Source organism: Pecten maximus, unplaced genomic scaffold, assembly GCF_902652985.1.
Source record: "Pecten maximus unplaced genomic scaffold, xPecMax1.1, whole genome shotgun sequence".
NCBI classification, from domain to species: Eukaryota; Metazoa; Mollusca; class Bivalvia; order Pectinida; family Pectinidae; genus Pecten; species Pecten maximus.
Window position 1 is genome coordinate 47,787 of NW_022979551.1, and position 15,460 is coordinate 63,246.

Sequence of the window (15,460 nt, forward strand, 5' to 3'; positions counted from 1 at the left end):
CGTGGTTATCAATAAAAAGTAAGTAGGCCGATCAAACAGTATTTTATATATGTCCAATAAAAGGTAATGGTTCTGTTACGTTTTGTATGCAATCTGTGTTAAACTTAAACGGTTATTTGTTTTGACATTAATAACTTGTTATTTTGTCGAATTCCGTTTTATCGTTTACCTTTTGCAAATATGACTTGCACATCAGATCGTTATTGAAGTGACTAAGTGAAAGAAACTTTATCGTGACTGTATATCGGCAAAACTACACCAAATTACAAGTGACATAACGAAACATTACATATATATTTACATGTATTGACCAGTCTTCACACTAAACTGATGAGCGACAGAGCGAAGTTATAATGATTATATAATGTTGACAAATATTGACCAAACTTTTCACCAAAAACAATAACTCGCTTAATTCGAACACTCGGATAACTCGAAGTTTTTTCGTGGTCCCGTCGACTTCGAGTTAACGAAGTTCCACTGTATGTATATATTTGAAACAATTTAATAACAACAAAAGGCAAGACAGACAACACACAATTCTTCAAATTTTGAATGGAGGCTGGCTTTTAATGATTAGGAGACATGTCCTTTTGGCAGTCGTGGTAGACCTACAAGAAGAAACAAACGGACGTGACTGACGATGCAGATGACTTGACTGAGGAGATTGGCCTCGGTAAAAACATCAAAATAGACATGACAAGTTACATGACTGAGGAGATTGGCCTCAATAAAAGCATTACAATGGACTGTGAGGAGCCTGTCCTCCTAAAAAACAGGAAAACAATTCAATCTGGCAATTTACATGACACTGAATCTGGCAATTAACATGGCAATATGAATCTAGCAATTTACTTTGCAATGAATCTGCTACAGTGAAATCTGCTACATCAAAATGTGCTACTTCAAAATCTGATACCTGGTAAAGATGTGACAATCACGTCAGAAAAAAATGTGGATATATCTAATACTGCAATTTCCAACATGGAACTTAATTCTAAGGCAAATGTGAAAATAAAAGGTGTCCACGGTATAATATCATGCTTATAACTGCAAAAGCAGACAGAAAATCCAAAACAATAAAGAATCATGTTGAAAACACAAAAAAAGTAAGAAATGCATCAAAGAAGCGTGCAAGAAAATCTTGCTACAATATAATGCTGTTAACTGCCAAAGCAGATAGGAAAAATGCTGAAAAAGACAGGAAAAATTTCTGGCCTGGATGTCCATTAAAAATCCTGTATAGCAAATATGGAGTCATATATGGTTATAGGGTGGGGATCTAAATCGTGCAGGGGTCGGAAAAGACCCAAGGGCATATTTTTTGGTTGGTCTGAGTTAATTTTTATGAAAATATGTTTCCCTTCCCCAAGGATGTTTCTGACAAAATATGGTTAAAATCTAATTAGTACTTTATGACTAAGTAGCGATTAAAAGGGCTTTCCTCCTATAGGGCCCAATCCCCCCTTGGACAAGTGGGGACAGAGTCACCATTCCAAATCTGTTTCCTTTTTTCCAAAGATGTTTCTGACCAAATTAGGTAAAAATCTATTCAGAACTTTTACAAGAAGCGAATTAGAGGGATTAAATTACCTCTATGTCCCCTATTGGACCCAGACTCTCTGGCTCCTGGGGGCTGAATCACTGTTTTTACATTATCTGTTCCCCTTCCCCCAAGGATGTTTCTGACCTAATTGGGTTCAAATCCATTTGTAACTTGATGACAAGTAGCAATTTAAAGCAATTACCTCTATTTCTCCTATTGGGCCCCACAACTTTGGCCCCTTGTCACCATTTATGAAAAGAGGTGATATAAAAGAATAACCTTTATTTCCCCTATTTGGCCGAATGGGGGTCAGATAGAGTTACCATTTATGCAAAATCTGTTCCCATTCCCCAAGGGATATTCCTGACTAAATTGGATTCAAATCAATCATAACTTTATGACAAGCAGCGATTTAAAGGAATTCATCCTTACCGAATCCTCTTCCTTTACTTCCTCTACTGCACTTTCCCAATGGCCCCTGTACAGCAGAAGTATAAAATGATATTAAAATCTTAACAGTATAAAGCCACAATGTTAATTATTCAACTGGCATTTTTACATTGTATGAATGTATAGATTTCTATGCTTTATAAAATTTATACTTTTTTTTTTTGCAACTATCAAGTCCTTAAGACAGAAATGTTTATTGTTGGTTACTTACTCTGAATCATCTGTCATATCAGGTGCTGCCTGAAATTGTAAAGAAAATCCATGTGTAAGTACATGGGTGGGTGGTGGATGCATGGATGGACGACCAAACAGACTAGATTAAGTTATGGGGTGTAGTCTTTTAACAAATTTAATTTCCGTTCTTTCCGTCGCTAAAATAGCACATGTGCGATTAAAACAATGAACAAAATTTGACTGGTAGCATCGTTATGGGGTGGAGATTAAAAATTGTACAAGTGGTTGGGCTGACCTCCGAGGGCCTGAAGGGCAGGGCCAAAAGGGGTCAATTTGGTTGAGTTGATAAAAATAACTTCTTCTCTGAACCTAAGCAATGGATATCGCTCAGATTCTTCTCTGAAACTAAGCAATGGATATCGCTCATATTTGACTGGTAGCATCCCTATGGGGTATATTAAAAATTGTACAAATGGTGGGGCTGACCCCCCGGGGGCCGGATGTGCAGGCAAAAAGGGGGTCAATTTGGCTTAATTGATATAGTGGACTTCTATGAAACTAAGCAATGGATATCGCTCGTACATGTGTCTGACTGGTAGCACTCATATACATGTAGGGTAGGGATTTAAAATTGTATAAATAATGGGGCTGACCCCTTTGGCCCAAAAGTGGTCAATTCGACTAAATTGATTGGAACAGCTTTTTCTCCGAAACAAAGCAATTGATATCACTCATATTTGACTCATAGCATCCCTACAGATTTATCATCCTTATAACGTGAATAACTCACATTTTTTGCAAATTCATATTAGTTAGCAAATCTACAAAGCTTAAAGGTCAGTTTTAATCTACAAATGTTAAAGGTCAGCATCAATCTAAAAAGGTTAAAGATCAGTTTGTTTTAATATACAAATGTTAAAGGTCAATTTTATGGCTATAACAGAAAGTTTGACAATTCTATAGGATTAATTATGTCTGTATAAAATGTGGCGTAAAGGTGAACATTTCCTCACTGCCGAGTTTAAAGTGTGAAAACCTAAAAATATTCACTTCTGCTCATAAAACATTGAAACTTTGACAAAGATTATACAATATAAAATGTACGTTATTAATACCGATTTTATTTTACTTATATTTGAATATCCGCTGACCTCCCTACTTATTATATTTTGATACCTGTGCTGGAGCATCATCCTGTCCGTCTTCTTTTCTTTCTTCTGGAGGGTCTTGTGGCTCCTCGGCCATTTCCTTTATCAATAGAGCAGATGCTGTACTTTAACAGTAACTAGAGTTTTAAATGTAGTTCGTTAACAGTTGCAGTTACATTTGTATATTATATTTGATGAAGTCATTAAAAAATGAACTTTATCAGTACAAATAAAGGAGTTTAATATCTGTTTATTAAAACATGCCACTGGAATTAAACAAGAGGCCCAGAGGGCCTGTATCGCTCACCTGGTTGATTTGATCTTCAAAATAATGTTCATGTTCAATTTGTTAACAGCTCTATTTGTTGATGTCTTAAAATGCAGTATATGTTTATGGGGTGAGGATGTCAATGGTTTCAAAGATATAACAGAGAATCCAAGTCCCTAGGGGTTGGGAAAGACCCTAGGGCCAAATTTTACAACATGAATTTGTTTATCTCTTCATGCCCAACAATGCTATATATGGTTATAGGGTGGGGATCTCAATGGTTTCAAAGATATAACAAAAGAACTAAGTCCCAAGAGGTGGGGAAAGAACAAGAGGCCCATGGGGCCTGAATCGCTCACCTGGTTGGATTAGACCAAATGTCAAAATAATGTTCATGTTCAATTCATTTTATTAGCTCACCTGGTCCGAAGGACCAAGGTGAGCTTAATTATGCCATACCGTAGCGTCCGTCGTACGTCGTCCGTCCGTCCGTCAACAATTGACTTCTTCTTCATAAGTACTGATCAGATTTGACCTTTAGTCAGAAACATCCGTATGGGGTGGTGACTCGAAATTGTACAAATTGTGGGGCTGATCCCTCAGGGGTCTGAGGGGCGGGGCCAAAAGGGGTCAGTTTGGCTCTATTAATGTAAACGACTTCTTCTCTGAAACCAAGTAAAGGATATTGCTCCTATTTGCCTGGTAGCATCACTATGGGGTGAGGATTCAAAATTGTACAAATGATGCGGCTGACCCCCTGGGGGCCTGAGGGGCAGGGCCAAAATGGGTCAATATAGCTATATTGATATTAACGACTTCTTCTCTGAAACCAAGCAATGGATATCGCTCATATTTGCCTGGAAGCATCACTATGGGATGGGGATTCAAAATTGTACAAATGATGGGGCTGACCCCCAGGGGCCTGAGGGGCGGGGCCAAATGTGGTCAATTGGGCTATATTAATATAAGCGACTTATTCTCTGAAATTAAGTAATGGATATTGCTCCAATTGCCTGGTAGCATCACTATGGGGTGAGGATTCAAAATTGTACAAATGATTGGGTGGGGGCCTGAGGGGCGGGGCCAAAATGGGTCAATATAGCTATATTGATATAAACAACTTCTTCTCTGAAACCGAGCAATGGATATTGCTCATATTTACGTGGTAGCATCACTATTGGGTGGGGATTCAAAATTGTACAAATGATGGGGCTGACCCCCAGGGGCCTGAGGGGCAGGGCCAAATGTGGTCAATTGGGCTATATTGATATAAACGATTTCTTCTCTGAAACCGAGCAAAGATATTGCTCATATTTGCCTGGTAGCATCACTATGGGGTGGGGATTAAAAAGTGTACAAATGGTGAGGCTGACCCCACAGGGGCCTGAGGGACGGGGCCTGGAAGAGGGGTCAGTTTGGCTCTATTAATATAAACGACTTCTTCTCGGAAACCAAGCAAAGGATATTGCTCCTATTTGCCTGGTAGCATCACTATGGGGTGAGGATTCCGCGGCCCCCTCTTTACAGGGGTAGAGTAGGTAATAATTTCATTAGGGGTAGATACATACTTTACAGGGGTTTTGTTTGTTTTTGTTTAACGTCCTATTAACAGCCAGGGTCATTTAAGGACGTGCCAGGTTTGGAGGTGGAGGAAAGCCGGAGTACCCAGAGAAAAACCACCGACCTACAGTCAGTACCTGGCAACTGCCCCGCGTAGGTTTCGAACTCGCAACCCAGAGGTGGAGGGCTAGTGTCGGGACACCTTAACCACTCGGCCACCGCGGCCCCTCAAAGGGGGTAGAGTAGGTAACATTCATTAGGGGTAGATACATACTTTACAGGGGTAGAGTAGGTAACATTCATTAGAGGTAGATACAAACTTTAAGGGGTAGAGTAGGTAACATTCATTCCGGGTAGATACATACTTTAGAGGGGTAGAGTAGGTAATATTCATTAGGGGTAGATACATACTTTACATTGGGTAGAGTAGGTAACATTCATTTGGGATAGATACATACTTTACATGGGATAGAGTAGGTAATACACACATGTATTCATTTGGGGTAGATACATACTTTACAGGGGTAGAGAGTAGTTAATATTCATTAGGGGTAGATATATACTTTACAGGGGTTTGGTTTGTTTTTGTTTAGCGTCTTATTAACAGCCAGGGTCATTTAAGGACGTGCCGGGTTTTGGAGGTGGAGGAAAGCCGGATTGCCCGGAGAAAAACCACCGGCCTACGGTCAGTACCTGGCAACTGCCCCACGGAGGTTTTGAATTCGCAACCCAGAGGTGGAGGGCTAGTGTTAAAGTGTCGGACACCTTAACCACTCGGCCACCGCGACCCCCTCTTTACAGGGGTAGAGTAGGTAATAATTTCATTAGGGGTAGATACATACTTTACAGGGGTTTTGTTTGTTTTTGTTTAACATCCTATTAACAGCCAGGGTCATTTAAAAACTTGCCAGGTTTGGAGGTGGAGGAAAGCCGGAGTACCCGGAGAAAAACCACCGACCTACAGTCAGTACCTGGCAACTGCCCCACGGAGGTTTCGAATTCGCAACCCAGAGGTGGAGGGCTAGTGTTAAAGTGTCGGACACTTTAACCACTCGGCCACCGCGACCCCCTCTTTACAGGGGTAGAGTAGGTAATAATTTCATTAGGGGTAGATACATACTTTACAGGGGTTTTGTTTGTTTTTGTTTAACATCCTATTAACAGCCAGGGTCATTTAAAGACTTGCCAGGTTTGGAGGTGGAGGAAAGCCGGAGTACCCGGAGAAAAACCACCGACCTACAGTCAGTACCTGGCAACTGCCCAACGTAGGTTTCGAACTCGCAACCCAGAGGTGGAGGGCTAGTGTTAAAGTGTCGGGACACCTTAACCACTCGGCCACCGTGGCCCCTCAAAGGGGGTAGAGTAGGTAACATTCATTAGGGGTAGATGCATACTTTACAGGGGTAGAGTAGGTAACATTCATTAGAGGTAGATACATACTTTACATGGATAGAGAAGGTAATATTCATTAGGGGTAGATACATACTTTACATGGATAGAGAAGGTAATATTCATTAGGGGTAGATACATACTTTACTGGGATAGGTTATATTCAGTGGAGTAGATGCATACTTTACTTGGGCATTTAGGTAATATTCAGTGGGGGTAGATAAGACTTTTCAGGGCTATAATAGGTAATATTAGATTTGGGTAGATAATAATCACTTGTAAAATTTATGAACATTTGTCAGAACCACGAAATTCCAAAGCGTCACACCGGTGTTCAATAGTTCACAATTGACCAAATTCCAAAGCGTCACAGGTGTCCAATAGTCTAAATGAACATGACTATGCAATAGTCATTTAGGCTGTGCTATAGTTCAAATTATAGTTTATGTGTGTAGCTAAGGAAAATCAAACGCACTATCTAATAATAGGTAATATTAAATGGGGGTAGATACATACTTTACAGGGGTATAGTAGGCAATATTGAATGGGGTAGATTTCAAATTTCCTGCATTTCGGAGAATAACGGGAAATATTTGTCCTATATAGGTTCGTGTGTATACGTGTCGGTCGTATAGATCAGGGAGTACGTGTAGTTTGTATTGACCAATGGGATTGGGCCGTGGTAAGGTGGTCTTGTAAGTCATTCTAGCTTTCAGTCATGCGCAGCACTGGAACGCACCTTCTAAATTTCAAAAAAATTCAGTGAATTGTACGTGGTGGTTATTGAGAAGAAGTTGTTTGAAAATTTTAGCCTATTTGACTCCTGTGAGCTTGAATATAAGTCAAGGTCATTTACTTGAACAAAGTTGGTAGCCATTCACATAGGCATGCTACACACCAAATATTAAGTCTCTCTGCCTCATGCTTATTGAGAAGATGGTAAAAGGAAAAATGTTGATGCTGGACGAAAGATTGGCCTCAGATGACAACCTTTGGCATAAGCTCATGCCCTTCAGACAGGTGAGCTAAAAATCCTTGCTAATGGGTCATAGGTCAAAATTTTTTTAGGTCACCTGAGACGAAGTCTCAAGTGACCTATTCTAATCACCTTTTGTCTGTCGTCGTCCGTTGTGCGGCGTGCGTCTGTAAACTATTTACATTTTTGACTTCTTCTCCAAAACCTCTCAACCAAATTCAATGAAATTTGGCAGAAAGTTACTATGGCTGAAGGTCAACCAAAATTGTGAATTATATGGTCCCCACCCCCCAGGGGCCTGAGGGGTGGGGCCAAAATGGGTCAAATTGACTAAAACTTCAAAAATCTTCTTCTCTACTCTCAGATATGGACGAGTCAAACACTCTTCATAGATGGAAGGGTCTTGTGGTGCTTTACCAAAATTGTGAATTTCATGACCCTGGGGTCTCATGTTTGTCCCTGGGGAGGGGGTAAACTTTAGCATAGTTTATATAGGGAAATCACATTTTTGACTATTTTTTGTTGGATTTGTATTGGAACTCATTCTAACCTGGATAACATTATCAGCATGGAGAACTGTTTGATGTTTTGCATAAATTGGCCCTGACTGACCCCCAGGGGCTGATGGGTGGGGCTAAAAAGGGTCAAATTGACTGAAATTTCAAAAATCTTCTTCTCTACTCTCATATTTGGTAGAATCAAAAACTCTCCATAGATAGAAGGATCTTATGGTGCTTTACCAAAACTGTGAATTTCATGACCCTGGGGTCTCATATTTGCCCCTGGGGGGAGGGGGTAAACTTTACAATAGTTTATATAGGGAAATCACATTTTTGACTATTATTTGTTTTATTTCTATTGGAATTCATTCTAACTTTCTTAAAATTATCAGCATTGGATGACAGCTTAATGATATATTGCACATATTGGCCCTGACTGACCCCAACAACTGATGGGTGGGTTCAATTAAATTAACTGAAATATTTCAAATCTCAGGTGACCGTTAAGGCCCTTTGGGCCTCTTGTTTTATTTTGTTTTCTGTTCCATTCAAACTTACATCATTGTCTCCTATTCTGAAAAAAAAAGAAATAGTCTTTAAAAACATGTTTTTACAATCATTAATATATAAGTCTTTCATAATTTAATGGTAGACTGTGAGACGTATATGACAGATAGAAATAGTCTTAATTATGTTATGTAAATAAATATATATATATATATATACACTGTATATAGATAACAGGATAAGGCTGTCCACTGTATAGGTAAAGATGCCATGCTGGGCCCATAAACCCCTGACTGAAGGGAAGGGTCTGTCCCCCATGGTGACCATATGATACAGGAGACTTTCTAAGCTAAAGGTAGTTTAAAAGGTTGTGTTTGTTTTATATTTAAAACAATAAGTAACTTAATAACTATTTTAATGTGGACTATAATATCCATACCATTAGATGCAGTAAGTGGTCTAGAATTTATACATTGTTTTATAATTCAATAGACAACATAGTTTAGAAGCTGGGTAGCTTTTACTGTAATGTACAGTAAATAGAAGTCTGTATTTCTATGGTAATATTTATACTTGATAATGGTTTTATGTAATTTCTATATCAGTAGAAAATAGAAGAAGTCCTCTTTTAGATACAACTTTTATATTGATTGTAAATAGTGAAGTTTGTTTGCTATGACAAATGAAACTAGTGTAACAAATACAAACTAGTCCTGTCAAGCAATATCCAGAGATCCCTAGGGAGTCTATACTGGGTGTCCTCCGCCAGGGACGAGCTGTAACTATAAAGTAAGGGCTAAGAGCCCAAAATAAAAAATTACAAAATAAGGGGAATCAAAATAGGAAGAATCTAGGATTCCAGAATCAGGAGAATGAATAAGAAAGGAAGATTCCATTAGAAGGACGATATCAATTAGAAGGAGGTTTTCTTGGATACTAAAATATTATATTCAGACTCTGGTTTAGAGTCGACAGTGAACAGTTAAGTTCCAAGTATGGATGATGTATATGGGTGTGACTGAGAGCTGTTGGACAACTATGTACCTCAAATATATGTATTCATGTTTATAGTTAAAATAAAACATGAGGAATGGCAACCTTGGACTACAGTGATATTTTGTGACATCATCATGGAGAACAATTATTACATAAGGATTATGGCCGAAAGCGATGTCGCACGGTCATACAGTGGTGGAGAATTCCGGGGCAGTATGGATAAATAACTGCAAAATTTCAGAAGATCCAACAAATATGGCAGCCAAGGAAGGATTATTACCAGTATCACCTTTCTCTGGAGAGGGCAATCCAAAAATATGGCTGGCCAAATTCGAAAAAGTAGCCAAGCTGAAGAAATGGAAGGATGATGACAAAATATTGTATTTTTCATTGTGCTTGTCAGCAAAGGCGGAAAAATGGTACCGTGTCAAATGGAAGGAAAAAAGACAAACTTCCTGGGTGAAAGAAGAAGACTTAAATACTTACCTTCTCACTTAATAAGGGAATTCCATATTCAAAAGACACAAAGAGGTACGCTCAGGAAAAAGAGCAGAAAAAGGAAAAAGTAGGATGTATATAGTAGTATAGAAAAAAAATATATATATAAATGCCATTCCTCTGTAGGTTACATGTATAATGGAGTTACAATTGACACAAACATCCAGTTAGGATGGGGAAATAAGTAGGTATATGTTTGGTACATGTAGATATATATATAGGGCACCAGAAAATGTTAATAGACTTTATATCCTTTTCTTATACTGATCTATCTTGACCTTTAGCAACTTCAGTTCCGAGATTTCTAGCAGTTTCAAAATTGTTCATGGAAATTGCTGGCCAAATATTCGGAAACTTTGGTATGACTTTGTTTTTAAACGAACATTAATGTTCGGTTATTGCCATCAAGAACTGGACTGAGAAATATGACCATATTTGGTAACCACATTCACCAATACGCCATCTACTGTCTGTTTCAATGAAATATGGCTGCCCCCATTGCCTTACGCTTCAAATAATTTACTTGCAAAAACATCTTCGTTTTATATAGTAGTTTTACCGAAAAGGTTGAAATGTATTCAGTAGATGTTTTCAAGATGCCTACGATTTGAGAAATGCATAACGCTAGCGAAATGAGAAGACTAAATGAACCTGAACTTTGCGAATAACTCCAGGTCAATATATTTATGTAAACTATTGCGCAGGCGCATTCGTCTCCGAATGTTTAGAAAGTTCTGCTCTTCTGTGTTCATTCCAAAACGGCTGACATTATAGCATAGGTCTGCAAATTTGTCCGCGATTTACTTAAATGTGTAATATATATATTCTAGAATGTTACATCATTATCAACTAGGTGTGTATTTCTATAATTTAGAGAAAGAAATATATCAATGACGGCATACGAGACGATACATTGTATAGGCTTACATATGTATAGGCTTACAATTAGGTGGCATTTGTGGTCAGGGTGACTGGTCATAGCGTTCAAGTTGTCATCGATTTCCATATACCATTTTCCTTTGACGAAAATGACCCAATAAATCAAATGCAAATGATAATATCTTGTTATGTGCACGGGATTGCTTGTTGTAGGCGATACTTGGAACGTATTTACTGTTGCAAGGGAGGTAACTGCAAGATTACGGAAATCAAAAATAAACCAATTTGATTGGTCGATTCTTCCTTCACTATGGCATGGGGTTTACAATCGAAGTGACAGATAACTACGGCAATATTCAGATGATATCAACAATAACATTTTTGGATACGTGTGGTTGGCAGTTGTTGTCATGTTTAAAATGAACAATTATATAGCTTGTTTTTATTTCGGCAAAGACGAGAATATTTACTGAAACGGACCACACGTGAAGCGGACTTGAAATACCGAAACGAAGAAAAATGGGGCTTAATTATAATATAAATTGGCATTATTTTCAGAGGATTGACCAAAACATATGTTCTGCAATGCCTGATTGTATCATATATAAAATATTAGAGGTTTGTTTGACCGAATTTTAAATTATTATTCATTTGCGAATCGCGGACCGATTGTCGTTAGAGTTGAATTACCGAAATGGCCGATAGTGGACCCAAAATCGACATTTTTACTAGAATTTTTTTTCATTTACCTGAAAGTATTTTGAAATAATTTGTAAAATACCGAATTCACGACCAAATTTTCGATTGCGACGAACTACTGAGACGGTGTTAAGTTCATGCTAAGTAAATCTGATTAAAATCAGCTGTTACATGGCTACGTTTACTATGCACTACGTCTACTAGGTAAATTTTTTTAAAGACGGAAATCCGGATTATCTAAAAACAAATGCAACAATACTTGTGATATTCACTTAATTTGATATTCAGCCGTTAATTGTTATCTGTAGTTTGATAACTTCTGATATATTGTGATTGATACTCTATATAATATTGATGTTGAACTTGTGTTATTTTTCAAACAAATTTATTTTAATAATTTGTTAATTTAGAATTTTCATCAAGTCATGATCAAGACTTGAAATTCTCACTACACCATACTTCAAACACAGAGTAATCGATGAATTGATAAACTGAAAATTGAAGTCAAGCAAATGAGTTAATATTTACCTTAAATATTTTTTCAATTTGTGCCATATGCTGTTACAAGATTTCAGTTACAATTCTAAAATTGAATTAGTATGTAAATATATGTTATCCTGTCAATATCCACAAAGCGAGTGTAGTCTACTGTACTCAAAGTCATGCCAGTAGATAGCGGTACATATACTTACTGCTTACATCTAGTGCTTACTTGTGTGAATTATTAATCAATAACAAAATGGTTCATATATTTCTATATATGACTTCAAAAATTATGTGGTGTCTGAAGATCTGAATGAAGTGAATAAACGATGTATTAAATTATTTTTATGAAATATTGAAGTCACAGATCATTCTCTTTTTTAAAATATTGATTTCAGGTCCATTTTGGTAATTCACATATGACGGCAATCAGGCCTCGAATGGCGAATGATTACAAAAATTTTGAATACGTCTCGGTCAGATAAACCCCTAATATTTTACATATGATTAATTTTGACATTGGAGAACATATAATTGTGTCCATTCTCTAATATAAGCACTGGTAGAAAGTACAGAATAGAGCTTGATAAATATATAATCAAAATTACTAATTACCCCGGTAAATATAACATTTTACGTAAACCTCCCATGACTGATGGTGAACTTAAACTTGCAAATCTCCTGTGTCATTCCAATTTTGATATGTGTAAATATAGATATGGAATGATTAACAAATTTGCATACAGTTATGGAATCTTATAACACCCCGAAAACTGTTCTCTCCACATAAAGGATGTGATTTGTGCAATTACATTGATGAACTGTGTGGTTCACTATGATTGGATGGTCAACATTGGAAAGGGACAATAAATAGGGAATGTGCCATCCCATCGAATGGACTGTAACCTTTATCAGCTTTGAAGTTGAAAATGAAGCTTGAAGTTTTCTTTTCCTGTTTGCTGAATTATTTGATGAAGATAGTCTTTATATGGTTGATATTCTTTATCACATTGTGTACAATACTGTAATTATACCAGAAGTATATCTTCTCATATAAAGATTTATTAACATCAAATGATTCCTGAACAAAAGGAGTCAAGTTTTTTTGTTTTGAAGTACCATACATGCTTGAGTACAGTTTCAATAGGATACATTCCTAATCTGGGCCTTGATTAGCAGCTCTGGTTTTGGTTTTCAGTAGTTCTTTATGTGTGTTTCATCATATTAAGTTGAAATATGCAAAACTAACGATGGAACTAGCCTAAATTTAGTGCATATTAGAAGTTGTCATCAATAAGGTCACAGAGTCCTGTCTGTATTATAACTGATGATGCCTTCCCGAAAGAAAGAAGACATATTTTATTTTAATCCATCCAAGATAGATCAACAAACTTCCAATTTCAACCAGGACCTTACAGAAATATGCATGTGTTCAATCATATCAGAACAGCTGCAAACATTTCAAATAATTTGCAATTAATTCCTAAACCAATATCAGTAAATTTATCGACTTTAAACTTAGAAGATTACTGATTTTGCATTAGAGACCAAACAACCAATTGTTTTCCCATAGACCTTAGTGTTAACGTTTTGGATTATTTCATTCAAATTCTTGAATTGAATATGACGATTATGGTTTATAACAAAAGTTTAGGGTCTGATATAACACCTAATAAAAAAAAAAAGTTGGGTCATTCAGCTCAAATTTTCTCCAGGGTAGCCATTTTGAAAATAGGTGAATTTCGCAGTAAAAATTCTCAAAAATCTTAAATGTTTACCTGTTTACTATTGTTACGTGAACTTTTGGGAAAAAAACCAATCGGACTTAAGAAATTTATATCAACATTTCTTATTGATAGTTACCTATCAGGCTACATATCTATTTTCTCACTTCATAACATACTGGCCAATCAGTGGCTGCCAGACATTTTATCCTTGGCTCAACGTTCTATACACAGGGGCTGTTTCAAAAATATATTTTTTCAATTGGTTGGTTGTTCCCATTAAACAATAATGTTCGTTTACAGTACTTCCAGTACTTTGATTTTTACTGTTAGGATTTTAGTATTTTTGAGCATTGCTATAGGTATGGATTTATTTTGTTAAGAATACGATAGTGAGATCCCTTTGAATATTACATTATTTAATGTATTGTATAATTGTGCTGGTATAAATACTCAAATGGTTATAATTAGGACATTTCCGGGTACAGGGGTGTCTGTAATTGGGATACAAGAGGTATCAACTAACCAAAGTACATTGAAGGTGTACACGTACGGTTAACTTGCAAGCTAGCAGTAGCAAGAAAAGAAAGTTTGAGTATATATCACCTCAGTTATGTTCATGGGTTAAAAAGGTGTAGTGGGAGAAACATTTTTACAAGAAAAGAAAAAATGTATTATGTAGTATAGGCAACTACAAAGTATAAGGTGTTACTTAGACAACACAAATAACATTGTTCTGTAGAGCCAAACAGCTAAAGGAAATAACCAGATAAAGCTGTAGTGTAACATTTTATTCAATAGATAGATGAACAATTACTCTTGTTTCGGAGCTCGAGATGGTTTAGGATTTATCCTATCTTTTTGTTCTATCGGTAAAAATCTATTTTGCTTAACAATGTTTCATGAAAGATACTCAACTGTGACATATATAAATATGTGTGTGGTATTATTAATAATGAACATTTCATTTTGTGTTTGTGAATATGACTTATGGACCAAATATCCATATTCAGTGCAATAGAAACATGGACAGTTTCAGTGATACAGCACTAAGTATGTACATGTGTGGATGTATGTCATCTTATGGTCAGGACCAAAGGCCAATTAAATACTCAGTGCAAGAGGAAACATGGACAGTTTCAATAATATATATGGCACTGGAGTATGTTTAATTGAAATGGACGATAATCTTGAACATTTCCATGGTTTACGGAAAATAAACTTTAATACATGCATGCTATATTCAAATGATATGAACAATAGTTCAATTTTAAGAATTATATATATCTCATGAAATTAGTCTGTATGATTGAATGTATCATGCAAAATTATGAATGGAAGAGTGAGATGGGGTGTATAGTTATATGTAGGATGTTAGATTATATTAACAGTTAATACAGATATTGTGAATTTTTTCATCAATCAAAGTAATAGCAAATTTGTGGAACAAATTTAAATGATGAAGGGGCGTATATGACAGATAGAAATAGTCTTAATTATGTTATGTAAATAAATATATATATGTATATATTTACATAACATAATTAAGACTATTTCTATCTGTCATACGTACATCACCACTGATACTTTCCCCATGTAAAAGTAGATTTATAAACATTGCACTTTAATTTTTCTAAGGTGAATTCAATATCAACCCAAAAAA

At 36.5% G+C, this 15,460-nt stretch overlaps 1 long non-coding RNA gene across 1 annotated transcript; it reads right to left on the reverse strand.

The window, feature by feature from the left end:
- Positions 1–549: 549 nt before the first annotated feature.
- On the reverse strand, positions 550–3,426 carry LOC117318899. Its single transcript, XR_004530481.1, has 4 exons — positions 3,347–3,426; positions 2,208–2,236; positions 1,979–2,024; positions 550–611 (listed from the first exon to the last, which is right to left on the reverse strand). It is a non-coding gene; the product is annotated as an uncharacterized LOC117318899 (long non-coding RNA).
- Between the last annotated feature and the right edge of the window lie 12,034 nt (positions 3,427–15,460).